The 27,160-nt window shown below is 45.3% G+C and overlaps 1 long non-coding RNA gene across 1 annotated transcript in view; it reads right to left on the bottom strand.

Annotated features, from left to right (window-relative positions):
• The window catches only part of LOC311188648, a 64,975-nt gene extending 51,448 nt beyond the window's left edge, over positions 1 to 13,527 (bottom strand). Inside the window, exons 1-2 of the long non-coding RNA XR_014617126.1 lie at positions 13,337 to 13,527; positions 6,812 to 6,932 (exon numbers count right to left, since the gene is read on the bottom strand). This is a non-coding gene — a long non-coding RNA (uncharacterized lncRNA). The remainder of the gene's footprint in view (positions 1 to 6,811; positions 6,933 to 13,336) is intronic.
• Positions 13,528 to 27,160: the final 13,633 nt, after the last annotated feature.

The following is a 27,160-nucleotide window of genomic DNA, read 5'->3' as shown; positions in this document are numbered from 1 at the left end:
TTATCTGCAGACAAACCTCCACTCTGTATTAGTAAGTTGGGTTTTGTTTGTTTAAAACCACATGTTCAAACCTTAAGATATTAGTATGCAATTAGGAACTCATATTGGCTGAAAGATCATGTTCACGACATTCATATGGTAGTCATTTCCTTGCATAACTATTGACAGAAAACATCAGTATCGGTGGGCCTGGGGCCAAACATTTCACTCAAAAGCTCCATCTTAATGGCAAGCAAGCCAAGAAAATACCCTGGCACAGATCTGTAGCCCTTAGGTGCAATCTCTTCTGAAACCATAGGCACTGCTGCCCAAGACGAGTGTCAGTCTCTGGGGAAATGCAGCAAAGCCCAAAGAAGGTGGTGAACTGGGGGAGGTTTGGACAATTCACAGCTGGATGACCACCACTGCAACCTTTCGCCCCCAAGCAGGTGGTTGAAGACCAGCTCAAATCACCATCTAACAGCTCTTTGGCTGACTCTGCAAAATGAATCTGACACCAGGGCTCAGGATGCAGGTCCCTCCACAACAGCTCTAATGGTCTGTAGAAGGACCTGTCCAGGCACAGCTCCAGGGTGTGCAAGAAAACCTTTCAGATCACAGGTGGAGCTTCCTGCTCATGGTCATACTTTTATTGACTGATTCTTCTGGAGGACTTCTGGTTTTGGCAGTGCCTATACAGCACTACCTGAGATACTCTAAGTCATTAAAAAAATGTAAATAGGGAAAAAAATAATTAAGAAAAAAATTTTAAAAAAGCTTTAATGACCTTCTGCTGGGTTTTAATTGCTTGTTTTATTGCATTTTATAAGATGCCCTATTTTCTTTTCTATCTCACCCTCTTGCATCTTTGTTTTTAAAACATGATACATTCTGTAGAAAAAAAAAAGTATCCAAAAAGCAAAATGGAACTTATTTTTCTATGAAAATTATAAAAATAATCCAACAAACATACAGATAGAAAGCAATTGTATCGTATTTGAATTCTGTACTTCAAGCCACCTTTGATCAACTTGATTAATATTCCTCTCAAAAGATTTTATAGCTGGTGTACTTCATGAACACAATTTAAGTAGATTAATCTGTTCTGAATTGTACGTTTCGTAAAATTACTGTTCCTGTAATTAATTTCACAAAAAAACACATGTAACTATGTAGAAATGCATTTTTTTCCCATTGATAAAACAAGCTTGTGACACAGCTTCCAGTACTGGCCAAGAGATATCATTGTAAGTATCTCATAAATCAGCAAGCCTGATGATGCAACGTCATGTGAGCTAATACACAAAATACTCCACATCTTATTCAAGTAAAATTAAAAATAGCCCAATTCTTGGCTTACAGCACCGGATCAGCTAAAATGCAATTGTTCAGGTATCGGTATCTGTGGGACAACGCCGCCAACTAGTCGAAGTGACCGTAGCTGATCCACAAACCTTCCTCTTCTGAAGTCAGTAACACAACTGCAACCAGATCCAATAGAACAGTTTCACACGGTTGAATTTCAGGAACCATCTGATCCTTGATCTGCAAGAAAGACTTGTTCTGACCTTACCAAGACTGCCATGAGCAGGCTGATGTCACTTCGCCCCATAAATCCCCTCGCCTGGCGCTGTAGCTAAGCGCCGCTGAACTCAGGTACCCTCTAGGAACACTGGGATGTTGTAATTAGCAGTGAGACTTGTAATGCATTCCCCAGCCAGAAACAAGGGTTGCTGTGGCCACTAGAGTAAAAGAATGTGAAAAGGGATTGGGGGAAGAATAAGGACAGGCAGGTAGCAGCAGAGAAAACACAGCGATAATTTAAGCATCTCATATTAAAACACCAGAAACATCACCAGTATTAGCTGAACTGTCAAATATACATCACAACAAAATAGTGATCTCTTTTTAAAGAATAAAATTCCCTTTAAAATAGATTACTTCAGTGGAGGGGAAAAATGATACACAGAAGATAACTCTGACACAAGCTTCTACTTCCTAAAGTCTAAATTGTGATAGGTTTTGTTTTGATTTTTGGAGAAATGATGTTTAACATCCTGTTTGCAGTGCAACAGTAATCTAAACCCGTATTTTATTTTTTGGCAAATTCCACACATCACTCACATCAAGCTTACCGTTAACTGCAAACTGTTAACAAGTCTTAGCGTGGTTTCAATGTTCCTATGGCAAAGCCAAACAACATTTAGAAAACAGTGATATCCCCAGGCCTGCACTGTAGTTTCTGAAGCACAGATTAAGCATGGTATTCTGCTCAACAAGCTCATCACTGTTAAGTAACTCATCAGAAAATAAAGAGGGAATTATCAAATGGGAATTGCCAAGTAATTAGTTCTCTGAAGCAGATGACATACAACTGTTGAAGGGAGGGGCTTCACTGCTAGTCATATGTCAGAGTAGAGCCTACTAATCTGTAAATAAAAATGCATTACATATGATCAGTGCTATGGGGTTTTAACCACTGGTGGTACATGGAGAATAAACTTGGAACTTGTAGTCAAACGATCCACTAGGATTCTTTATTTTTTTTTCCCCTCTCGCATAAACTGAATTTTCAAACCATTCTGGGTCTACTTGCTGCCAGGCTACCTGAGGGAAGCTATGCATACGGCACAGTACCAGGGAGGGGATGTGCTCAGAGGCTGAGGATGAGAAGAAATGCATTTACTATCACGTTAATTTGAAAAATCACTCCCTACTCAGCTACTACATGTGGCACTGAAAAGGAACCACACCAACGAGAAAATACTCACTAGCACAAAATTTCTAAGCACAGCAAAGGAGGATTAAGCCTGCTTTTTGTAATTATCCTTCTCTATTAAATCCTGACTGCCTTTCAAGTAGCTGGCCTCAAAGAACGTTGAATTTATAAAATTACGAAGGCCTTCACGCGTGGGTACCTGACAAACAAAAATGTGGTAACACTCACAACCACACTCTGAGTGAGAAACACTTCAACATTTTTACTTTTTATAGACTGAAGAGTGACTTGATACATCCTTAAGTCAGGTTTTCAACTGGTCCCAAAACGGGTTGATCACTGCTAAATAAGGGATCAGAAAATAAAGAAGGAATTAACAAATGCGGGGTTTGTCTCCATCGCAGTATTTCACCACACACTCAAATGCAGACACTGCCACCTGGGCTAACTTTCAACCATACCTACATCCCTGGTATCAAGGGCTGGCCCTGAGGCTCAGCAAAACTCACGGGCACAGCCCTGCCCAATGCACACAGCCCAGAGTGAGGGCACGAGGAGGGCACGTGCAGATGCCAAGGTGCACACACACAGAGCTGCACGTCACATCTAGTCATCTCACCACTTTGTCTCTCAGCACGTACAAGTTCTCCACTGCCCTAAAACTTGACTCTAACATCCAAAAGCCCACACTTTAAAGTAATGCTAACAGGTTACAGCACGTGGGACAGCAAGGCTCTTGCTCGATCTGCAGATACGCTGCTTCAAAACAGAAGCCGAATCAAACCTCAGGCCTTGGCTTACATCTCGTTATGACTGTGAGCCTTGTGTTTTTATCTCACATAGATCACTACACCCAACTCCATTTACACTTTTAGACCCTGTTACAAAACTTTCGATCAGTCCGACATCTGACCTTCACTCGGTATCAACCAAAGGAACAAGAGAGAAAAAACGTGATAAGTCAGGGCTGAAGGCGTGGGGTAGGGCTGAGGGGACCACAAAGCCTCCAGTCTGAACACTGGGCTGCTTCATTTAGTTGACCTTATAGTTAGTCCCTTATAAGCAAAACAAACGCTTTAAGTTAAAGTTCTTTCTAATTACTATCCAATCATACCTAGATCACAACTCCATTCCACATCTGCTCTTCACACGTTCAAAATCTCCGTTGCTTACCTTCTTTTAGCCCTGCAGCCATTGCAGGCCTTCATGAACAATATGAGGGGGATGAAATAAAACCAGCTGTGATGAAAGGACACCAATATGGCAATCAAAAGGCCAATGCTGGACGCACTAATAGAGAGGCAGATTAGCTCTTGCGCTTGCTGAAAATTATTTTAAAAGAGCAGATTCCTGCCCATTTACAGAGACCAGTCACCAAAAGCCTGCATAAAACAGAAATTATGTCTTGCATAAAAAATAAGCTGCATTAGGTAAGTGTACAGACATACTTATGGAAAGTTAAAGGAAAAAAAAGTTCTTACAAATGGGCTGTGGCTGTAAATTCAACCCGATACTACAATATGATTAACAGATAGCAAGTGACTCGGCAGCGGAAAAAGATTAAAAAGAAGTCTTCAGTTGTTAAGATGTCCAGTGTCTCACGCAAAGTCCTCTCAACACAATTGCTTAAAGGAAAGCATTGAGTCATTTGCCTAGGCGGAAGGAGGCAGCGCACGCTCTGAACAACTAACAATAAGTCTATGTTATTTACAGCAGGCTAAAACTAGCTAAAGGCATGATAACAAAGAAAAAAGAAAAAAAGAAAAAAAAAGGCATTATCTCTCTATTTATTGATTTATTTTTACTAATCCCCACGTCCTTATCAAGGCAAAATGCTTAGCAGGATCTGCAAGAACAGTGCTTGGATGGGAAGGGTAAGCATGCCGGGAGCTCGCACACAGGGCGATGTCACTCCCTGAAGCCACGTGGACTCCTCGTGTGAGTAAAAGCCACAAAGGCACATGTGAGACCATTAGGCCTCAAGTAAGGTTTCTGAGATCTGATTCTGGATGCATTCAATGGCGCCCCGTGTTCGATCCCTCTGACAGATTGCACGGTAACAACCCAGGCCTGCCTCAAACAGAACAGGGCTGCTGCCGCCTTCACCCCCAAACAAATGCGAAAGCCAGAAGGATGATGGGCCACAGCACGCGCCGCTCGGTCTCAAGCTGCAACACCTGTCTGTGGCTGCTCGCTGCATGGCGCCAGGTCACATTTCTTTCACGTGTTACTACTGGGAGCTCCCGCCTGCTACACCCAGTGACAGGGAGAACGTTTGTAAGCAAGGCAGTCCCTGCCCCAACAGCTTTTATTTTCCTTACTGAGCCAGAGAGTGGGCACGACTTTGACTGTTCCCTAGAGAAAATGAGAACTAATGAGATCAACAGAGGGATCCCAAATTCAATGACTAAAATGTCCAACAAGAAAAGAAGCCAAAACAAATCTGATCTAAGGTCTTCAAATACGTAACTATACATGAAGCTGCACCAGCACAGAGAAAAAATGTGCTTCCATGCCTCTGCACCAGACTTAACTGGGCTATACTTTTTTATCCAAAAGCGTGTGTTTAGCAGCTCATATAGTCTTTCTCATGCAGTTGCTGGAAACACCAGATGCTAAAATATTTGAGGTGACTTAGCAATACCTTGTGTATACCACAATATAACTATTCATAGGATGTGACCAACACACTATAAACAATTCTTCTAATTAAGAGATACTAGTAATCACTTCTGCAAATAAATACAGTTTCATACAACCTAAGCTAGTCCTGAGAAAAATGAACTGCTTTGTGGAAATGTTAACGTCACAACAAAATCCTTCCTTCTATTCCATCTCACAAGTCAATAGCTGCTACCAATTCAGTTTTCTTCCAGAAGGAAAGATGAAATGTATCAGGTCATCGGCACTTTGGTGTTTCACTGTCAAGAAATTCTTACTGCTCTAAAGAGAGAGAGTGGTTACAATCCACCCCCACCACTCAAGCTCATTTGCAAACCCTAACAAGGCATGTCTTTGCATGTAACTACTTGCTTAGACAACCTCCCTTTAAAGCACAGCACCCTTCCTCACAGCCAGAATACAAAGTAAATGATGTGCCAAATACTTTTCTGTGACATGATATATATGTTACAAAGTTATTCCACGAAGGAAACTTTCTGATCAGCCCCTTACAAATAGAGGCTACAGCAATTAAGCTCTCTGGCTTGTAAACAGGAAAAAAAATCCCTTGCTTTTCTGCAAGTAACCACTACATTTTATTTTCTTTTATTTAAAGACACAATTTTCTTATGACCCTTTATCTTTTTTTTTTCCTAAGCATTAGCATTATTGCCAATCCCAAGCACTCAAAAAATCATGTAACAGGTCCAAAAAACCAGGCTGGCTTCATGACAATCAGATTAAGGAAATAAAACAAAAATTTATGTTCTTTTTATTGGCAGTATGATCATTGAGCCTTGAGCCTTGTTGGGTTTGGGTTTTTTTTTTCAAGGTACTCTCTTTACAACCATATGGGAAGGAGAGAGAGAGAAGAGAGGGAGAGCAGACTGATGATACATGTGCACTAATACATCCTGTCTGGCTACGGCATTTCAGGCAGAAACAAATCAGAGGAATTGGAAACCTTCCTCAAACCAGAGTAAAAGACACCCAGGCAGTAGTTATGCCGGATAAAGTTTAGTGCACAGGAGGAACTCTGCACACTGGGAAAGTCAAGCAGGCTGCAAGCAAGAACCACTGAAGACGTCCATAAAAGCACGTGAGGGGTTTACACGATTTTATGTGCAGCATTTTACCACAAAAATCAAAGCCCATCACCTTTCCCATTCATACTGTACAGTCTTTTGGTAACCGAGTACGCTCTGACCCGAGGTGAGCACAGAGCCACTCATCTGGAACCCACTGTCCTGTAAGTCACCGAACTGAGTCACCGGAGTTAATGGAATTTTTCTAATCAGGGTTTCTCAAGGACCTCTACTGCCAGGCGAGGGAAGTACAAACGTAGCACGGGGTAGGTAATCACACAGGCACGGGTAAGGTGTCCACGCTGGTCAAAGCCCAGAGCAGACGGCGTACGCTTGTTAGAGGAAACACAAAGCGTCATATTCTCACCTTATTGGCAGTGCATATCGGTACGGTGAAGACAAAAATGAAGGTGGTCACTGTCCTACGGGGGTCAAGAATAAATTCACAGCTTGTATTGCTTGCCCATCTGGCTTGGCCTGCGATGTGACTGTTGATCCAGGTGTTGAGGAGATGGAAAACAAAATAGAAAGAAACGAAAACACAGTTAAGAGTCAATTTACAACACACTAGGACATCCCCGTGAAAACTGACAGAGACTGCTTTTGCTACTACTCAAGCACAAATAAACTACAGATTTAATCCTGCAGACAGAGCACATGGAGTAGAGAGCAGAGCCCATTTATTCAAACCGAGTGCTCTTTTCCTATATGTGATCTTAATGAGGTGAAGAATCGTAAGCGAGTTGAGATGACTGTCATCACTGCCAACAGAACATATTTGATTTGAGGAGGGGCATCATCCAGAAAACATCATCGCTGCAACTACTAGTATTAGGTGAAAAATAATCAGCTTTGGGAATACGACATTACCCTGCGTGCTATTTTTGTCCTTAGTGGTAACATACTAGAATCCATGCACACTACTACAAATATCCAAATATTATAAAAAAAGCAAAATTCTACCAATGTGATTTTCTTTCTATTTCAGTATTTTTGCTTAGTAAAATTACAAAGAGCCAGCATTGAATTTCTGCTGACATCACATATTAAGCAAAAAATTCCCCCCCCCCCCCCCCTTGGAATCTCACCAAATATTTTTATCGCTCTTGGGACAATAAAAGGACTTAGTGGGACCATTTCTCCCTCACTGAGAAGCATTTTTGTTGTTTCAGTTTATGAGCATACTTGCTCGTTCCTATTTATGGAAGGATTTACACACATACTTAACTCTAGATAGGTTCTTTAATCAATCCTCATTCAGCAAAACCCTCACTGGGACACGTACTAAAGTAACTTTGCAGACCGGGACCAATGCACACGCACAGATTCACGTGCATTGTGCAACCACCTCAGACTGCAGCTCTGAGCAAAAAATAAATAAATTGGGCATTACATTGTCAACACATCCACCAGATCAAAACAGAATTACGGTCACCGATCCGGTTTTGGTCTTTTTGCAAAAGTAAGGAGTCTGCAAAGTTTCTTACATTTTAAAACATTGGTCCTATTTACCAGCTCAGCCAAAACAAGTAAGTATCTCCAGCTTCTCGATGTGAAGAAAGAGAACCACTGAACCAGACCCCCAAATATATTGCCCTTGTCCAAATCCCTACTTGCTTATTCATCGCACTTGAAGAGTCTTGCATAAAAGTAAAATATGAGAGGATGCAGTAGGGGTTTCCAGCTTGCACAGCCCAGGCTACTGAAGTCACTGGAACACAGCACATCGCTTCTCTGTGCTGAAACCTTAACCTGCGCCAAGCCTGTCGGTACTTCTGCTCCCCGTGCTGATTATATTTTTATTTGTTGCAGCACGAGTCGGTTGTGGTGGTCTCAGAAGAGACCTACAGCCCAATCCGTTATCTGCAGCCCCTGAGTTGTACACGCCGTACCTGCACGGCCCCTCCAGAGCAGCCAAATCATTCACAAGCCGCATGCTTAGCCGAGGCTGTCACACAGCCTGACTTCTCTCAAGTGGCATCAGCGTGAGCCGCCTCACACGCTGGAGTACGTACGCTTGCAGCCAGCCGGTGCTTCAGACCATCCATGCAGTTCTGACAGGCATTTCCTTCAGAGCCTGCCATACCTCCTCACTGCGTTTCCCCTTCAATTAGTACACCACAACAAAAGCAGCACACTCGATGAACAATGACAATGACAATCCCGACTGCCATCTACTAAGACGTGCTGCTAGACTTCAGCACGGGGGCAAAATCAGGCCCTGATTTTTGTTTTACTAGCTACGTTACTAAAACAACTACGTTTCAATTCCAATGTTTAAATCCTTCGCTGCTTTTCAGGTGACTGCATTTAAGTGTCCATTTTCTTAATTAACAGGAAACTAGGCCACTGGATCTATTACATAAAAATTTTTGTTAAGTGAAATTCCAGGTCTCTCGTAAGCGTCTTTTAAAACAAGACTAGCTTTCTTCAACCTTTCCATACACGTTCAATCAGGCCACAAGGACAAGGGAGAAAAGTTGCACTGCATATTTTCAAAAAAAAGTCTTTTAACTATGTATACATGGCCTTTTTGAAAATAATTACTTTCTAATGCTCTTAGCCACACAGGTAATTTGTCTTACAATAAAATATGCATAAGCAGCACAGAGCATACAAAGACTCACTCTACAGGAGTCGTCCTGTGCCTGATTACTCTCCTCTGTCCAGCCGTCCTCCTCCTAAGAGGCTCTTCTATTTCCAGCCACCTCCTCATCACAGAGGCCCAAAACGGAGGCAGTCGTGCCAAGCAGAGGATATTCCCTCCTAACAAGAAGGGCGAGTTAGTCGAGGGACTGAAAAGCTGCATTTTCGGGTGCAGGAAGCTGCTCGCGAACTCTCTGTCCCCTCACCCTTCCGAGGAGAAACACCTCTGCTCGGCAGGCGGGCTGAGACCTGCAAACTCATGACACCAAACTCGAGACCGCCAAGCTGCCTGGCGCCGTGAGAGAGCTGAACCACCGACAGGCATTTCTCGTTACCTCCTCCAGCTCCCATGCTTTACCATCACAGCGATTAAAATATCTATTTTACTGAGATATTTCTGGATTGCATTATGTTCCAGCCTGGTACTACAAACGCTGGGGAGCTGTGGGTGCCGGTGATTTCTCATCACTGAGACACGAACTCCTCCGGGCCAAGTTCAATATTAGTGTAAGTGCAGGCAAGATTAGTGACTGGAATAGGGGTGTTAAGTGTCTGCAGAAGTGGTTAACACGGCTCCTTAATCAGGCAAAAATCCTATTTAAGCCCACGGTGCTTTTTGCTGTAAAAAGATACAGAGAAAATAACGGCGATATGTAGCAGATCACTGTCTGAGCTCTGTTACTCTACTACATGCCTGGATTAAGTCCAATAAATGGAGTTATTCTAGATATACACCCATGTAAGTGGCTCACAATGCTGTCCCCTGGAGTCACTCCAGATTTATGACATTAGAACAGAGTGCCAAATTTGGTGCCTTTAAAAAAAAATTATACCTACGTGTGGCAAAAACTGGCTCAAGAGAGTGGGGTCCAAACACCGGGAATGAAGACAAATACACGTTCCTTGGTTAAACACATTTTTAAGAGCAGCGTGCAGTTCAAAGCTAATCCGACTGCAGATTTTTTCAAGGTATTACAAACTTTGTGGCAGAAAAAGTCTCCTGCTCTATGGCTGTAATACTGTGACAAGCACAAATGCAAAAAAAAAAAAAAAATAAAATCAACCCCAGCACAAAACATGAAATGAGTTATTTACTGATGAGAAAATTGTTTTTAATAGTACATGCTCAGGGGGTTTTAATTAGGAGAAAATGAAGCCACCTTTCACCTAACACGCAAAGGGGCCTAGACCTTGCTAAGAACTATGAAAAGGCTTCACAAACCTGAGTGACAACAGTGGTATCAGGTATCACCGGTTTTAATTTTACTGGAAGGTGTGAAGTACGGCACGTAAGTGGAGAGTAACAAGCCCGTGGCCTACAATACGAACGCCGGGATGGGAACTGTTGCAAACTCACAGACACTGTCACAGCCACCAAACAGTTAAGCTGCCAGCCAGCACACAAAAAAAAAAAAGAAAAAAAATGTTAAAACTCCAAAGAAACTTTTATGCAAGCTTTTATAAGCCAAAAGCATTTTTACCAAGCACCACACCTTTGTTAATTTGCTAAGAAGCAGCACGAGGGGAAGCGTGGATCTGGCCAACCTGCTGAACGTGCCACGTACCGTCCCATCTGCCTGACGCTCCAGCAAGGCAACAAAGACCCTTCCTGAGAAGTTCAGCCATTAGGAAACCACCACCGGCATCCTACAATTTTCGGCAAGCCCGAGGCGGTGGCCGTACGGCACCGACACGGCAGAGGCAGGGCTATCGGTAGCCCGGCGGGTCGCCAGCCAGCCAGCCAGCCAGCCGAGCGCACACCTGACTGGACGGTGAATACCGTCTGTTACCATGGCAGCCTGATCTAATTACATGACTGATCAGGGCTGGAGTAAGCGCGCTGAAAGCCTACACCGCTGACATGTCGCTACATGATGGGAGAGACAGGCAGGCAGGCGAGCGCGGAGGAAAATCTATCGACCTCTGCCTTATGTAAAAAGTGAGGAGATTACTGCCACCCCTTAAAAAATTAAAAACACAATTGCAAAAAAAAAATAAATAAATAAATAACCAGCGAACTGCTGCCTGTAAAACGCCAGGTCGGTTTTACCAACGAATTAGGTGCAATAAGGTGCAATTACAACTTACTATTATCTCGCAGCATCGCAAAAAATAACTACGGCGTAATATTTTCCCCGGCCATTCTCAATTTCCCTCTCCCTCATTCATAACCCCTGCTCCGTATCATAAAACCCAACCGTCTCCATCCCCCGAACAGAAATAGATTAACGTGAAGCCGGGATTTTCCTTCAGGGGAAGGCTACGTTTGAAACTGAAATTAAAAGTCCTTGACTTCTCGGTGTGTCAGCAGAGTAACTCACTACGCCTGACCACATCTGACACGCAAAGTAACCATTGCTGCATAAAATACATAACCATGAGCGTTAAAGGTTAAAGTGTAACCTGCGTTACAAAATATGAATTTCTTTACCATATGAAAGGGAAAAGGTCCCCGGCAAAGGTCATCTACCTGCACCCTTGCCGATCCCTACACAGAAAACATTTGTAAAGGAGGAAGGTTTCTACAAACCCGGGTTTCTTCGCCTGGGCGTTAAGAGGAATGCTTAAAATCTTCTCCCCAATTCTATCTAGAGTTCGGGCTCACGGGGGAAGGGATGCTGCTCGGAGGAGTCCCTATTACACAGCATACGGTAAACAAAATAAAAATAGCCTGTCGCTCTCGTTATCTACACAGTGCATTATATAACGGGCTTCCGACTTGTTTTCTTTTCTATTATTACTCTTCAGTAATTCCTCCTCTTCAATAACATGTAAATCGCTCCCCATTCTGTCATTTTATTATTATCGCTATTACTATTGCAGTAGGAGCTGGCGTTTTCCAGCATGCTTTAATTTAGACTTTAATATTCTCAGGAATTGCACTGACGGGTTCGGCACCCACGAAACATACAAGGGGTCATTTATTTTGTTTTCTGCCGGTAAATTACGACGCCTCAGGCAAAAATTAAAAGAAGAACCCGGCAGCCCAAAGCCCCGCAGCCCCCGCCACCGGCCCGACCCAAGCACACCCCGAGGCGGAGGGGGGAGGGGGGGATGGGGGTAGGTGAGCGGCAGGGAGGGCAGCGCTCGCCGCTGGAGGCGAGCGGAGCCCCGGGGAGGCGGCGGGGAACCCCGGCCCCACTCCCCGCGGGCGCCTCGGGACGCCGCCGGCCCGACTCGGCGGCCGCGGGCAGGCAGCGGGGCGGGGGCGGCGGCCCCCCGGTTCCTCCTCCCCACTCCCCCCCCCCCAAACCTCACCCCCTCCTTCTCCTCCTCCGGGCCCTCCCGCCCCGTCCCTCGGCCGGCGCTGCCCCTCCCGCCCCCGCTCCCCCGGCCGGCAGTACCGGGTGGCGTCTGCAGCCGGCCTGGGCCCTGAGTGAAGCGGAGCGGGGCTGCTGCCGGGCACATCCCAGCCCCAGCGCCGCCTCCTCCTCCGCCGCCGCCACCTCCTCCTCGCTTCATTCACCCTCCGGCAGCCGCCCAGCCCCGTACTACATACGCCGTGCGGCGGCGACCGGCCCTGCCGGCACCCGGCCCCGCGCTGCGCCCCGCCGGGCCCGCCCGGCGTACGCGCACCGCACGGCCCCCCCGCACCGCGCAGCCACACGCACACACACACACACGCACGCCCCGTGTCGCCACACGCACGGCACACAGCACACACACCGCACCCCCCGCACACACGCGCAGTCTCACACACACACAGAGCCCGAGGCCGCCGCACCGGGGGCAGCCGCGGCTTGCAAAATGTCCACCGGCCCCGCGGCCACCCACACCCCGCCCGGGCCGGGGAGGGGGAACGGGGGGGCGGGGGGGAGAGTGAGGCAAGGTAGTACGACTGGCTCCCTCCGTGGGGCCGCCCCGGCCCCATCGCCCGGCCCCGGTTCCCTACTCCCGCGGCGGGGCGCGCTATGCCCCGCACCCCCGCCTCGTTCCCTCCGCCGGCGCCCTCGGCCATTTCGCGCTGCCACCCCCCCCACTCCCTGCCCGGGGCAGGGCCCGGGCCCGCGGCGGCAGCAGCAGCGCCTGCGGTCCGTGGCGGGCCGGGGGCGGCCGCAGCGAGGCGGGCTGTAGCCCCGCAGCGGGGTGGGCAGTGCGCTCCCCTCTCCCCCCCCCCCCGCCGCCCCGTGTTTTTCCAGCTGGAAATCGCCGACGGTTTGCAGTCTAAACAAGGGAAGAAGCCGGGGTTGGGGAGGAGGAGGGGGGGGGGAGGCAAAAAGCAGAGGAGGAAGAAAAAGGCACTTACTGTAAAGTGTCAGTGGAGGTGGGGTTGGCGGGGGGGGTCAGAGAGAGACTCGCACACAAATGTCTTCCTAGCTGATCACGGGGCTTGGGTCTGCTTTTTTGTTTGTTTGGTTTTTTTCCGTCCCCCTGCAGTGACACAGGTCCGGGATGTCTCCACCACTGTAGTAGAAATGATGTCTGCGGTACAGAGCTCGCTCCCTCTCCTCTCTCCAGCATGTAAATGGGTAATAGAAGCCAAATATGGAGCAGTTGGCTGCCTCTGCAACAGCTCAAGGATCCTACTTCATGCAAAAGACGGGGGGGGGGGGGGGGGAGAGAGAAGGGAGGAGGAGGAGGAGGAGGAGGCAAGGCAACACTCTGGCAGGCGGCCAAGAGAGCCACACAGATTATTGCATACGCACAGCACCGCCGGGCCAAAGCGGCCTTAACCCTTTGCGGAGCCGCCGCACGCTGCCCGGGGCAGGCGGCGACGGGCCCGGGGTGCGGGCGGGGAGGGGGAGGGGAAGGGGGGGGGCTCGCCTAGTCACTTACCTCCTCCTTCCCCCCCCCTGTAACACTTCAAAGGCCAGGCTGGCTCTCTTACGGCGGGATTAATCCCTGCGCACGCCGCCGTTCAGCCGAAGTCCCCGCGCCGGGGGAAAGGCTGCGTCGCGGGGATCTCAAAGCACTTTGCAGGCGGATTGAGATGAGCTGGAGCGGGGGGGACCAACCCCAAACCTATATTGTTCAAAGGGGAAGGAAGAGACAGCTAGCGAAGCGTGCTGTCCTTCACAAATGACAGGGAATGCTGGTTTAAAGGATGCATGAAAATCAGTTGCTCAGTCAAGGCTGGTCTGTCTCTCTAAGGGAGGAAATAAAACTGTGCTGGAAGCCAGGGAATGCTCTGAAGCAGCCTCTGTGACAGTCAGAAGAGGGTGATTTTATTTAAGATGCCATATTGCATTTCGCTGTGAAGAACTGCGAAGCGATGTAGAGCAAGAGCCTGCAACCCACTCCCTTTTTCTGAATTAGTTTTATTTATCCGGATCCTTGGCATATGCTTGAGTTGCTTTGTAGAAAGTACCTTCCACTTCATTCAGACCAAAGAGGCTCTGACTCATACCGTCACTGAACTACAAGACAGGCAGGGCTGAACCACGCATGTTTGGGTACTAACTCCCTCTGGATTCCTTAGCACGCATTTCATCAAAGATCCCCTCACATCTCTCCCAGCTGTACACAGACCGCTGTGAGCCTCTCCCAAACTCCCCCCCAACTAAGGCAACTTACGGCGCTTCCAGCGTCAGCTCGTTACTCTCTTACTTCTCCTGACACGGGTCTCTGCAGTGCCATAAGCTGCAGTCACGGGCAAGTAACGAGCAGGGATGCAAACCAGAGAAAATGTCCTCTTTCTGGACTGGCTTGGACAGATCTTCAAGTCTTAGAAGACAAAACAACAAATTACCGAGCCAGGTACAACTTAGGGGAACAAAACAAAGCATGGAAGAAATGAATGGGAGGAACACAGCCAAGGGACAGCGGGGCTGCTGTGCTTGCATACAACCTTGACAGTGGTCTGTAAGGAGACATTCACTCTCTGCTTCGGCGTCAGGAAGGGAGGTACAGCACAGAGAAAGCCTCTCCACACCCCAAGGACCTTTCAAAAAGATACTGCATAAATACCAAAGGCCGTTGTGTACCAGTTCTGTGGAACTGGACGCTGTGAGGGCACAGGCCTCAGACGTGCTCTCCTTGTGTGCCCATCCAGACCAGGCTGCTTATTGCAGCTTGTACCGATTGGCCACAACAGTAAGCTCTAAGGTACCAGGTTTCTATCTCCTATGTGTCCATTCTATACCAGCATTCTGTGTTAGCATTAAATCTCAAGAAAATAAAGTACCCTAGGACTCAGGCTGTCGTCATGCATGTCAGCAAAGTAGCTCCTCTATAAATGACTGTACCAGTTCACCGTAATTGCTAAAGGACGTAATAATAACGTTGTAAGCTTCAGTGCTCTTGATTTAGGGTTGATACTATAATTTAGACTAGCTTTTGGAAACAGAAGGATGTCTTTTACTGCAGCACTTTCTGCATCTTTAGTTCAGGTTCACTATGAAATCCAGCATCATTTCCCGCTTTCGGAGTGGTCCGGGAACAGAAGCAGCAACAGGCCAAGACGTCTGAATGAACGTGCTGCTCGGCACTACGACTACAGCAGCAAAGGAGACAGCAAAATTATCTTCACCCAGCTAATGCAAGGTTCATTGATTTAATAAAAGGAACCAAGGGAGAGAGACTTGAGATTACTGAACACCAAGTGAAAGCCCCAGGAGAAGCTGCAACCCTGTCGTCAGGGTTCAGCTCTGAGTACACGGCATTCTCCTGTCTGCCACCTTTTTTATTCCAGCTGTAGAGAGTGTTACCTCAGGAGAAAGGAATCTTTCCTTCTCAAATGTTCACCTTGCCAAGAGGTGTGGCACACGCAGAGAAAGAGAAGCCACATTCATGCTGAAGCAAGCTTTGGGCAACTTTCCCTTCTGCAGCAGGCTCATGTAAGAGGCTTGTGTATTCCTCCACTCTGTGGCTACAGTGTTTGCCACAGGACCCACAATTTTTTGTCATGCTCCAGGCTCTAGGCCTTTAAAGCTTTGTTCGTGTTTCTGCTTCAGAGTTGAAAAGAGACCCCTAAAAGGTGAGTGTCCTGTCACTCACAGCAATACTGTTTCCCTGAGCCAGCAGGCAGCCTTTACCCATGGCTTTGGGAAGTGCCACCACTGCCGCCAGCCACATCGGGTTCACAAGCCATTCTTCACCACCGTCTTGACTTGATATATGTTGGTTGCATTAAAAGATGAGCGGTGAGGGGACCGTGCCTCTGTGGATGCTGCCTGACACACGGGATATACAACCACGTCCCATGATGTCCTTGTGCCTCTGCAGCTCCCCCACTGAGGGCTGATTTTGGGGCTCAATATATTCCCTCCACGGAGAATATCAGAAGTGATGGAAGTGCCAGTGAAGGCAGAGTCGGTGGGAAACAGCACCTGAACATCGTGACCTTTGCTGAACGGATGGGACAGGGGTCCCTTAGTACCTATTAGGACAGTGCAGCCTATTGACCCAGAAGTGCAGAACTAACTCAGCCAGGAAAGTCATTTGCTGTGAAAAGCAGACGTGATTTTACCTACCACTGGGATAAATCAGTCAGTGGGAACGGTGAGAGGCAGCTCAGCAGCGAAGCTGTCAGGTCCCACTCAAGGACCTGAGTGCACTCTCACAGCGGCTTAGAGCCACTCTAAACCCCACCAGCTTGCCCCTTCTGAGGCGGGCGCATAGCAAGGGGTTGTGTACACAAAAGTAGCAGCATACTTCCAAAACAAAACAAAACTCTTCTATCACAGACCTTCCTGCCCCTGGGGAGGGAAAGGGAACAGAGATATGTGACAGATGTAGTCAGGTGGCTGCAGTATGGACGGGGGCTCCGACACCACAGTGCTGGGTGGGACACAAGAACCCGCCCCGACTCGAGCTTTTTTATTTACTGCTGGTGATGTGCTGAAACCGCTGTGACTCCCAGCTGAATACAGGCTTGATCAAAAGATGCTCATCAACTTGACATGCAAGATGCACACCGCCTAGAAGAAACTGACTTTCAATCAGCTAGTTGTACTGTATCCTTGACACTGCATGTTTTATACAGTTAATAGTACCTAGAAAAAAAAAAAAAAAGGAGAATAAGAGGCACAAGAAGTTAGATTTATTATTTAAAACCAAAAAAACATTCAGGAAAATCCAGTGATTTACCATGTAGGTAGCGTGAAATGTACTTTCACAATTACTGATCATTACAGCCTAAGTCTTTAATATGTCATACAATGACATTGTTGGTCTCATTACAGCCTCTAGTGGACAGCAGCAACCCGCCTCACAGACCTGTCACACAGCCTGCTGGAATGACAAACCCTACCAAGGAGGAGGCTACTCTGAGGGAGCCAGAACGTAAAAGGGAGCGTGAATATTCCTATCCCCTGGCAAAAAGAGTTTCTGAACGCAATCAAACATTTGTTGTCATTGCTTGTAAGGTGCCTGGCTGCACGCTTCAGGTATTAACACTGACTTGTAAATAAACAGAGAACTTCTGCTATTCATTTCGGTTTCAGACAGCTTTCATAAAAACTAAATTCATCTCAAATATTTTTATAACAGAAAATATTGGTTGCCATGTTTTTGGCTTAAGTAAGATGTTTTTATTCCAACTCAGAATCTGCCGACTGTCCAATCCACCTCCTATCTATTTATAGCCCTCTCGCATTCAGATAATTTTTGCTAATGTAGTTATTTTCATTATTATTTCAGACATACGCAGCTGATTTAAGGTATTTTAACAGCTTTGACAAATGAGAAACTATAATTTGGATTACAGCTGGCTAATTAAGGTGTGCTTTCCTCAGGGAAGTTAAAAATGTACAGGATCTGAACAATAATGTATTTGGCACGTATTCTTTAACTTGAAGTGCCCCTTCTATGAACATCATAAAACATGACTAACATCTTTATTTTTTGGGCATTCATTTCAAAATGAGCATATCTCCTGTCAGAGGAGGGGTGTTGATGATGTCCCCCAGAAATATGTGCTTGTTTCCAGATGGAAGGAAATTAGACTGGTAGACAGGGGAGAGCAATGCTGTCTCTTTAATGCCACAAGTATCTCATGCAAATTAACATTTAGTGAAATTTAGAGCAATGCATTCATGAAGACTGAGCAAGTATGTAGTACTACACTGTGACTCAAAGAGAAAAATCTTACGGTCTAAAAAGCTGAGGTCCTTTGCAAGTGAATTCAAAGGAAAGGCAGCTGATGATTTCTTTATTTTACCACACTGTGGCTAGGTATGGCTTGTAGGGGTGCTGAAAAAATTAGTATTCGTCATGCCTTATCGTAAGGGTAATGAGATATTTAGGTAGAAAAATGTTTACCTTATCATTGTCTTGATTTTTTATAAAAAGAAGCAATCAAGTTCCTCTTTAAATAACAATAGCTTCAATAGCTTTAAAATAACAATAGGTCCTTAGATGTAGATCTGAAATAAGATGCTTTGTTGTGGTTGTTGCTATTTTTTAAACAGGGAAAGCAATTCCTCAAGGGATTAAGAAAACTGATGAATCCTCTGCAGTCTTAAATCAAGACTGAGTTGGTCTTTTGAGTAAGTTGTCAGCCAGTTACAGGTCACTGATCTGGATGGAAGACCGGGTAACCTACCAGTGACCACAGCAGGATGGACCACAGCCACACTTAGCCCCATAAACTGATCCAGCTGTGACTGGCAGAAAGTAAAAGAGCTAAGCCCTCGTCGAGGGGTGGTCTGGCCTAGGCACCTCTCATGTAATAACTATAACGACCTGTTGGTAATAACTGTTATGAACTGTTAGGTGTTTTATGACCTATGTTCTTAAGCTGCCTGAGGTCTCCATCCACGTCCTGGTCTTCAGGGATCTCCCCTGACACTGAGATTACCCCTATGGCTGGTGTGAGCAGAAGGTCCAAGCCCAAACAGAAACTAAACTGCCATCTTATTCCTAGAAGTGATCGCTTCACGTCGGGGCCAAAGTATGCCAGCGAGGCACAGAGGGGAGGCTCTGCTCTGCTCTGTGGGAAGCGCTTGGTTTCCAGGGATGTCAAGGCAGCACTTTTAACAAGGACTAACATCCAACCACACTGATGGTGGAGACTCAAGGAAAACTCACCAGCCACTTTCTGGAAGAGGTCTCTCATCTGCTAATGGGGAGCAATCAGAGGCGACAAGCCCTTGTAAGAGACATGTGTTGTCTCTTTAAATCATACCTGGTACAGAGACCTATCTGGGTGTCCACTTGCCAGTTGGTTTTTTTCCATCTGCTGAGGGCGTTATTGGTCTAGACAGATTAGATTAGCATCTATCATGTAAACACTTAGGGTTGGGAAATAACTCTTGACCTTCTTAAAGCGTCTTACCCACATATAAGGCAGTGTGGCTTCTAAAGCTTGCTACTTTCTCTCAGATCGATGCTACACATATTTTAAGACATGCAATGAGATTTTGGGGGAGGAGGGCAACAAGCTAGAATGGGCTCCTTACCTGTTTGAACAGGCCTAGGAATTGAAAATATGGATTTGTGACTCCTAAGTCCTTTAATAGCCCCAACTGAGCTGTTCTGTTGTACTGAATACATCCTTCCTACCTCATGGATCATTGGCTTACCAGACCTTTAGAGCCAATGTACGCGGTCCTGCTGCGTGTTTTATTCATGCGATGAAAATCTTTTGCTGAGAAAATGTGCATCATATGAGCAACAGCTATTTTTTACCCTCACTGTCTCTACCTCTTCACAAAATGTGATACACATGGGCCTTGGCCCCAAAGCTCACAAACCGAAGTTCACTCAATCCAGCCAATATTGGTAAATCTAGGCTCGTGCCTTGGTTTCAAGACAGGGATAAGTGCAAGTTGCTTTATGTCCAATAGCAGAATTATTCTGTATCTATATTTTCACTATACTGTCAACAAGAAAATGAATAACTAATACAGTATCAACTAGAAATACAGTAAAGGTTCTGAAATATAGGCAAATATAGACAGAAAATAACTGTACTTCTTTGTTTTCAAAAGGTTTTGTATGCACAGGAATGGGAACTCTGAACAGTGCATAAGCATCAAACCAAAATTTAAGCAGGATAATTTTGGTATGAAGGAATTACTGTTGCCTCTTAGATATAATCCATAGTCGTGGTCAATTGTAAAATCCTCAGGCAGAGATGGACTGCAGGCATGACATTGAGTTGCCTGGAGGGTAAGAAGTCCTCAGCCTGTAAGGCTTTGACCAACAACCAAGGTGAGCATGGTAAACATTTACCTTCCATCCGATTACAAGCTGAGGGGGTATTTTTCCCATTTCTTCTGCAAGGTCACAGGCAACCCTGAAACTCCATAGTTTTTAAAAAAATATTGTCCTGGGAAAAGTGACAGAAAGCCTGAGGTAGGATACTACTTTAAATCAGAGTTATTTCTGCTTGTGCAGACCATTTTGTAGTGAGACTGGGATCGCTTTCACTTCCTACTGCACAGAGGCAGCATCTTTCCCTCAGAGATTTTCCAGATCCTCATGTTCACTCTTTGCCCTTCAGCAGAGGCCTTTCTACTAAAGGCAGTAATTGTTCCCATACTGGCTTAAATGCTATAATACTGTGTCTCTCTCCTTCATCCTACCCACTTCTTCCACGGGAGAGCTCCCACTTATACCTGTCCTCCTGTTTTGGATCTGCTCTCATATCATCCTCATATGATATTATTTATTTATACTTAAGGTAGGAGATACCTATTCAAAGTTCTAGAAGCCCTGGTACATAGCAATTACAAGAAAAACACAACCATGTGAAATCAGTTTTCTCACAAGGAACTTACTTGGGCATCCAGGTACACCAGAAACACCTGCCTACTGAAAGAACATCTTCAGCCTACTCCCAAAGTGTCTGTTGCCACAGAGCCTCTCCAAAATCCTAAAATTTAACCCCCTTTAAAGTGTAGGTTCTGTCACAGGAATAAACTTGCTCTTGCATGGATTGTTCTGCCATGGATTCAGGTATAGCCATGTGGAGTGGAGCAGACCAACTCACGGCAAGCTGTTCTACTCAAGAGATGCTAGTTCTGAACATGGACACTCACTACAGATTTTTCAGTTTATATTCTCATTTTCTTTGCACAAAAGGCCATAAGAGTGGCCACACAGCGGCCATAGGACAACAGTGGTCATGAGTAGATGCTTTAAGGAGACATAGACACTACATATTACTTCCTCCACCAACTTTCCAGCCTCCCACTGTTTTCAGCTCAAGGGACTTCCTAAACAGGATGTGGTTTCATCATATTTAGTAACCCTCAATGGATTTATCTCCCAAGAGTTTTACTGTCTCCCCCCTCAGCACATGTAAACCATAAGTGTCTAAAGTCTCCTATGTCATGTTGCACAGGTGGAGTCCCTGATGCAAGAAGAATCACCTCATCCTGCCTGCTGCACTCAATGCTCCCAGTTCTTGTACTGACACAGAAAATGGTCAGTTCCTACCCAAACTCTCCATGCCACCCAGTCCTTTGCAGACTTCTTTCAGTCCCCCTAAATTACCCTTCCTCCAAGCTGGAAAGGTTGTTACACAAACCATTTTGTTAAATACTTCACGGCTTCTGTCACAATTCTAACCTGGTTTTTAGTCCCTCTGACTTAGTTTTAGTTGTGTGACATTCTCAGTCCCTCCATTCTTCTGCCTGTAGGACAGGGATAGTAAAAACTATCCTTTCACCTCATGGAATAGTGGTGACTCAGTGAAGTACAAGTATTATTGCTGTTAAAGCAATACAGAATACTCTGTTTTCCCAAGGCTTAGCCAAGGACTCAGAAAAGCAACCATTCCACATATCAAGGACAAGAGAAAACAGTGTTAATATAAACAAAAATAACCCGATGATTCTATCTACATTTTTTTCATACTTGTTTAGGAACACAGGCTGACTAAAACCCTTCCCAGCTCATAAACTATCTCTGTCAACCAACCTACTCTGGTGTTAAGAATCTGAAGTGATGGGATATCTCCCACCAACCTCAGGAGACTATTTCACACACTTACGTGTATAACAGGTCTGAAAACCACGACATGCTACGGAAGTGGGATTACCAGATGGTTTCCCTGCCATTTAATCGGTCTCTCCCCTCTTCTCATTTCTTAGGACATAAATTTTAAGTTATTTCTCTGCCTTATTTGGCCCACCTTCAGCTAGGTGTGTAAACTTGGTGTCTGATGTAAGGTTTACAAGTTACCCTGTTGTCCTAATCATTCTGAATCATATATTTAAAGTTAGCTATGTGCTTGAGGGTATGTCTTCACAAACACGTTACGGTGAGGCAGTCAAGGGTGTGGATTTACAGGACACTGTCAACTCTGCTATAACTGCACAGATGAACACCCTTTGCCTGCTGGCAAGCAGCAAAGTGGATTAGGCCAGAGAGTCCCAGCCAAGATCAGCACCGCCCCCCCCCCCCACGCCAGTCGCTTTTGCTGCTGTTCTCTGAGTACCGCTCCTTTCACCGGTCTGTCCCCAGCAGTAATGCTGTGCCCAGAAGTAAACACGACAGATGCACGTAGAGCATTACCACCTCCCCCACCTCCAGAGTGATCCACGTCCAGCCACAGATCAAAATCATACTTTGTTTTGTGGTTTTTTTTTTTCAATGCACCCCTGTAATCTTGCAAACCAAACCCATATTTAAGAGACTTTGTCTCCCTCGCTGCGTTATGGCTTCAGCCCTTCTCTAAAGTTTCGATAGTAGGAGATATTCCTTGCAGTCTTATCGTTTCTCATACACCAGTCCTGTTAATTCCTGAGCCCCTCTGTTTCCCTCTGCTGGTTAAAAATGTATAGCGGGGGGAGCAGGGAGGGTGGGAAACAGCGAGCAATTCTTCAAATAATTCCCATAGTCAAACCATGTGCCCAGTGCGGGGGGGAGGTGGGGGTGTGTGGAATGGGGAGGGCAGAGGGCACCAAGCTTGTGAGTGCTGTATACCAGTGGTTGCTGCCCCAGGGATACTTCTGAGAGCCTGTAGGTATCGTTACAAAATGTATATACTTTGCGGGGTCCTGTGCAGAGTTTATCAGCTGTGCAGAAATTCCTGCATAGTTTATAATCTGGGCAAGCATCCCAGCCCCCAGTGTTGTCTCTCACTAGAGTCTCTTCGGAGTATCAGAGGTTCCCAGGAATGCTCCCAGAAGCTTTTAGCTCAGCACGAGTCACTGCCAAGTTGAACAGTTTCTTCGAGTCCCTTGTAGCAATCACCCTGAAAACTGCAGAAGAGGAGCCTGCAGGCTCTGTAAGAGTTCCTAAAAGGCTCGACTCGTACAGGAGCCATGGTCTGGCCTCCAAAAACACTTATCTGGACGGAGACACTTTTATCTCAACCTTGCACACATTTAAGGTCTCTCCAGTGAGACCACAAAATCTGCGTGATGTAGCTTGAAATGAAAGCCTTCTCACAAAAGTTGTCCCTTTGGTGATTTCCTAAAAGAAAAGTAATTTTTAATACTCTAATAATCTCTCAGATCCCTAAAAGAGGGTCAACACCCCTTTCCTACTTGAACTAAATGCTCAAATCAGTTATATGAGGCCAAGTTCCCTCCCCAGGCAGTTTACAACATAGGCACCCAGGTCATGTTGTCTGCAGTGAATGATGCAGTCCAATACCGACAGAGCTCCCAGGTCAGTTGCCTCCTGAGCAGAGGCTCCATTCCTGAGACCAGCCAATTTTCCACAAATAGCAAACAATCAGTGGGGCAAAAAGGCAGATTTCTCCAAAGGTGAAATGACAATGTGTTCTTATTTTAGCCTACAAAAATTGTCATTTCCTGAAAACAAAATGAAAGAAGACGTTCCAACAACCACCAACTCCTCTTTATTCTTCTTCTGAAGAACCATAACCTGGTATTCCTTACTTCCTGCAGTTTCCAAGGATTCAGCTACCTTCCTATGTGCTAGCATTTTAAATGCTTCTTACTAGCCAAATGTTCCTTTGGTTTCTTAAGTTCTGGTCTGCTGCACCCTCTGAATCTGCTACTCCTGTAGTAGCACTTTCCCTTAGCAGCATGCTGTATTCATGTTGTTTACAGTCACCAGTTCCTGGATTCCTTATAGTGCTCAAGTCTTCAGTGAACAATGTGATAGAGCATTTACCAGCTTGAAATCTCTGATATTTGGACGATAGACCAGAATTTGGTTTTCATTTGTTTCAGGACTTCAAACTCTGAATATCTGGCTGCGTGATTAAAATCAGGATTGTGAAAATGTACTGACAATATATTTGCCATGCAAATGTTTCACCTATTAGTTATTCCACTACTGTACACTATGGCACTACTATTTTGTTTTGAAATTTATTCCTTTTAAGCTAACCCCAAAGAATTTCACTCTCACCCATCGTGGTTATCAAGCTGTCACTGGAAGTATTTGTGATATACAGCTCTTCATCTGCTCCTAACAGCTTTTTCTCATATATGTTGATTAATAGGCCTTCTATATTGATACTCCTGTTAGGAGAACTAGGTCCCTCTCATTGGGAATGCCCACTGGATAATCATCTCCATCACTCGGTAACGCTGCTCTCGGTCTCTTGTATAACTCTTGCACAGGGAGGCTTGACACGTAAACACTCTCCTTAATCTTCATCTTTTGTTTCAAGGATAAAACAAAACAAAGCAAAACAATAACAAAACCTCCTTTATTTTGCATGCTGGGAGCACATGCCATTAATATTAATTAATTTATTTATTTAAAGTTGGTAAAAGAATTTGCTCTTAGGCTGGGAATGTGACTGCCAAGTTTCCTGCCTGCAATTTGTTACGGCCCAGTAGTAAACTCCTGAAAATAGGAATTTGAAATGGAAATAGTGGCAGGCCTTTTAACTACGCTATAATAAGCAGGGTGTTTTGTCCTGTATACTGTATGTCGTTACACAATGGCAGCCTATCATAATGTGCACGGAAAACAAACAGGGTCTCTTTAGATTGCTCTCCTGGCTAGGCCTGGGCAGACAGAGGAAGTAAAACAGGCCGAAAAGACAAAAGACTGGAAGGTCAAGAACACCACACCCAGACCTAAGCCCTTCTGTTGCGCAGCGGAGCACAGGGATCTTAAGAGAACTTGCGCTTGAATAATTTGGCTTTGATCAGCTTGCCATAAAAAAAGAGGTGCAGTCTGCTACAGGGGTTAAAGGAGGAGACTCTCCCTTAAGTCTTAAGCTGCAAATGAATGTACCCGGGCTTGCCCTAGTAGGCAGAACAAAGCTCCAAAAAGTCTCTGTTTCTCACAAATGTTTCTTCTCTGCCTGTAATAGTGCATTCCATCTAACTCTGCCTGTACATAAGCCACAGCGACAGCAAAGCTGGTTTGCATGCTAGCTTTGAAGCCTCAGCTGAAAAACGTCATGTTTTCAGAGCTGCTGAACACCTGGAGTTCTAAGAACTCGGCTGAGTTCCCCCAGATTTACACCCGGGCAAAAGATCTTTGCAAAAATAAAATACCACTATTGTTTATTACAAGGTAATTGGCAACCAGGAAAATAACTGAATCCTATGTACAAACCAGAGTCTCTGGGACTGGAACCCAGCACTTCTGGTTTGTAGCACACATGCTTAAATGCCGTATATTGAACTGCCACATCACGTCTATTTTTACTAATTGAGTTTACTTACTTGTGTTTGGGCACCGTACCAGCTACTCAGCAAGTCCAGGAGATTAATGTAAAAGCCTCTCTGCATTTAGAAAGTATAGGCACTCTAGATTTACAGCTGCTTATTGTGAGGGTGGCTCGCTGCTGATCCTGATGTCTTTGAGTAACAGATGGTTTTGTGAGCTGCACTGATAATGAAAATGATATAATTTGCCTCCTAACATTAAAATAAAGCAGACAGAACAACAACAACAACAAAAAAGCAATGTGTTCACCTTCTACAAATAGCATACCTGAGTACAGGGCGGGGGAAAAAAAAAAAGCCCAGGCAAAACTGAATGCTATCCATAATCTTGGAAATTCACATGAGGAAAAACTTGCATAAAACAACCCGGCCTGATCTGGACTGTGAAAGCATTGGCCCCTGTAATGTTAGAATTTATAGCTTTAATCTTCTTAAGAGCTGCATGGCTCTTCTCACATGCGGGGAAAACAGATTTGATGTTTCTGAGATTAAAACTACTGAGCTGAACTTTGCTTGTTATTGGCCAGAAGCATTTGGAAACCTAATAAAGCATTCCATTAAAATCTTGGCATTTTAGTAACACAAAAGAAATAGGCTTCTCAAAATGCAAGTCTAAGGCAAAAGGACACATTTGTGGGGGGAGGATCATGGAATTTGGATTTTAACGAAGTTTGCAATGCCTTAAAAATAGATCAAAGGAAACATGAGGTAGAATGGAACAATAAATGCTTGATGTAACCAGCAATGTGCAATTCTTTGTTATTTAAACTTTATTACATTTGAAGACATCTTTTTGTGGTCTTTTAAACATCATACTTTTGTGAGTCTATGAGTAGCTGGAAGTACTACAGCACTCGTCACTGACTAGCTGTGTGGTCTCTAACAGGTACCATAAGCCCTGGCTTTCTTAAAATTATGAACATCTACAGCCACAGCTGAGATCAACATGAGCTGCTAGTATGCTGGGCTTTAGATGATCAGCTTTACTCTAAGGCTAGCTGGGCTACCATTGTAGCCAGGCAGCTCACGCTGAACAGTTATACACCTGAAGTCAGCATATGGTTTGGTTTGATCTGTGAGGATGTGACTACTATTTCTGTAGAGAGAGGCATAATGCTCGCAGCAATGGTATGATCTATCAGCCTAAGCTGTGGCACCACTGAACGAGGGCGATGGTCTTGCCAGTGGTAAAACCTGGTACGGGACCATTTGGGAAAACGAGGTGAGAGCTACCTGGTGCCAACTGCGCTGCCAAGAGCTCTTGTTTGCCTTCTCCACCAAGGTACAGTGAAAAGGAGCCTCATAAATGACTTTTACCGTGCTCTGCAGGCAAACAAGCAGAAATAAAGACTCGTAATCAAGCATAAAAGAAGTAAAGCTTCATAACCAACCCTAAATACAACAGGTCTCTTGCTAAGATACATTGAAAGGGTTTGGAGCTTTGTCACAAGGTAAACAACATTAATTCCAACGTGCTTTGAAATGGTTTGGACCCATCTACTGGCAAAGCCAACCATGGATGCTATGCTAAAGTTTGCCTGTGCATGGTCATATCTCATTCAGACCTTCTAATT

Source organism: Gallinula chloropus (assembly GCF_964237585.1).
Source record: "Gallinula chloropus genome assembly, chromosome: 2".
Lineage (NCBI taxonomy): Eukaryota > Metazoa > Chordata > Aves > Gruiformes > Rallidae > Gallinula > Gallinula chloropus.
The sequence above is the reverse complement of the archived record's forward strand: the minus strand, read 5'-3'. Positions and strand labels throughout refer to the sequence as shown.